We start from the raw sequence: 2,793 nt of genomic DNA, 5'->3' as shown, positions 1-2,793 counted from the left end.
TTGTCTCAACAACTGATAGTGCAGAAGTGTTTCATCTCTTGACAAAAATGTTAGCATCTGCTTGTTCAGATGTAGAACTTGATTTTGCTTTGTGAAAGCACAGTATCTTATCTAACATCTGTTTGAGCATTTGAAATGCTATTCTTAACAAAATACATTTTAGATGTAAATTATCAAGATTAAATTGCCAGCAGTTGTTTACAGGAATTTTTTGTTCTAGGTTTTGCCAAGTGTCTATTATTTAGACAAAGGTTTAGCATCCTAGATGATGAAGACATTTCTACATGAGCTGCTCATTTTGTGTCTAATTACCTGAACTAGAGCATGAGTATCTCAGTAGTCTAAGTCAATTTACAATCAATTTATGATAAGTGATAACCTAACTTGAGCTCAACTTGACCTTGGTATGTATGTCATTTCCTTTTGACCAGATTTAAGGATAGTAATTTCACAAAAAAATAAGGAAATTACATCCTGACCAGAGATGAGCTTTTACTATTAAAAATGAGTAAAAGAACAAAATATATTTCATAAAGGAATGAAATATATCTGGTTTTTATTTTAGAAGAAAACACCTTAACAAAAATCAAAGGAAGTTTTGAAAATAATCAAAAGGATCCGACAATTTTTCAGTAAATTCATGATCATATCATTCTCAAGTTATTTTGACCATTGTTTGGGTCAATTTCTTGTCAATTGATTGTAAATTCCTTTTAAGCACCATCACTGAAGATGCTATTGTTACCAGAACAATTCCTGTATTGATGAATGCACACAGTTGCACAATGACCACTAATGATCTAATTTGAACCTCAAGAGTGTTTTATGCTTATACTCTTTTGCTTTTGATTTCAAAAGTTTGAGATAGCCACACTTTAAGATTTGTTCATTTTCCTTTTCCCTTTATACCCTGTTTATCCATATGTTCAGAAATACTCACTAGGAGATTATATTTTGAACATACTTTGTCCATAATCATTTTGAAGCAATGTTTTGAGAGATCTGACCATGTTTGATCATGTTTTATTTCACATCTCACATTACTTATGATCAGGACAGATTTGACACCTTATTTTCTCAATGTGTTTTGGACAAAATTGATTTGGTCCTTTTGAAGGTTCTCAACCTGCCTTTGAACACATGAGAAATTTTGACTAAACATCACAAAAATCAACACAACAATTGAAATCAATTTTGAAGACATCGAACGATCCCATAATTTATCAGATATTTTACAGATCTGAAAACTATGAGTGACATATGTATGAAAATGCTTGTTGTGTGAGATTTGTATGTCATATGACATCTTGGTTGATTTTCAGAGTATTTGAATATTCATTTAACCATGATTCACTCGTTACTCTGTTTTTCAACTGGATACAACCAACCTTAGCATCAATGAATTTTGAGCTGAACTGTTATGTCAAATTGATTGTAAGATCGAATTTGACTGTCCAAGCTCTGATACCAATTGTTAGGATCTGAGGCTGTCTGTGATTGTGTTTGTTCGCATAAAACGAATAAGTGCAGCGGAAATGAGTAGCAAACTTTGTAAACACAAACAAAGGAAAGTGTAGATTGATAAACAGTTGCTTTTCATTGAGTCAAAAGATTTACATAAAAGCAAAAGATTACAGTGCAAGCTTACAATCTAAACTCCCCCTCAGCCTGATATACCAGAGTTGGTTGCACAAGATGAAAGGATGAATTGAGGAGAAAAACTCACTCAAAACGATCAAGTGTAACAGTACAGAGTACTGTCATACTTATAGGCAAACCAAACTACTGATATGCTTCAGCTGACGTCACCATGATAGTGACATCTAACGACCTAACAAACTATAAATACTGTTCTATACAAACTACTGTTATGTAACATCTGATAATCACTAAAGTACAAAACATAAGGAAACTACTGCTTCACGTTCCACTGTTGTAGCCTTAGCACAGATGTTGAGTCTTCAGTGCTTTCTTCAAAGGTGATCAGTCTTTGAGAGGGCAGTGCTTGAGTCTTCAGCAGTACTTAGGATACAGCAGTAGATAGAGCAACAGAGTTTGTCTTCAGCAGTTGTTAGATAATCATCAGAGTTTGGTTTATCAGTTGTTGTAGTTGAGCAGCACTTAATCATCCATCAGCTGTTAGATAACCACTGTCAAGGGGAGAGATTAGAGTAAACTGCTGCTTATTAAGTGTCCACTGATGGGATCCGGTTTTGGCTTTACATTATCTATTCCTCTGTTAGGGTTCAATCCCAACAAAAACAACATAAACAAACAAGATAGACGTGAAAACAACATGAACAAACAAGATAGAAAGATGTAGAAGATGAAACCCTTTATTATTGAATAAGTCATCACAGATTACATAAACCGAAAGAGTATACATCATCTACAAGCGGGTTTAGATCACAAAGATCTAAACCTAGCTTTCTCTCACTAACACATAGTCACTCTCTCTAGAATGTGCACACATTGTTGAGGGATTACTGGGGTTTGTGAGAGTTGCACCAAGCTTGTTTTCTAATCTAACCTATACACACATATATATAGGCTAGGGCAAACCCAACAAACTCGGACTCCATAAGTCTTTACAAAATAACCTAGTATGAATTAGTTACATAAACAAATACGGAAAATAAACTCTCTCAACAAACTCTCTCAATAAACTCTCTCAACAAACTCTACCAATAAACTCACAAAACAAACTCAAACAAGATATCCGAATTTACATCTAAATTCGGACTCCATCATGCTTCAACTCGTTTGACTTTGTTGACTTGAACCTTTGATTTT

This window comes from Helianthus annuus, chromosome 7 (assembly GCF_002127325.2).
Source record: "Helianthus annuus cultivar XRQ/B chromosome 7, HanXRQr2.0-SUNRISE, whole genome shotgun sequence".
NCBI classification, from domain to species: Eukaryota; Viridiplantae; Streptophyta; class Magnoliopsida; order Asterales; family Asteraceae; genus Helianthus; species Helianthus annuus.
This window is presented reverse-complemented; position numbering follows the sequence as displayed.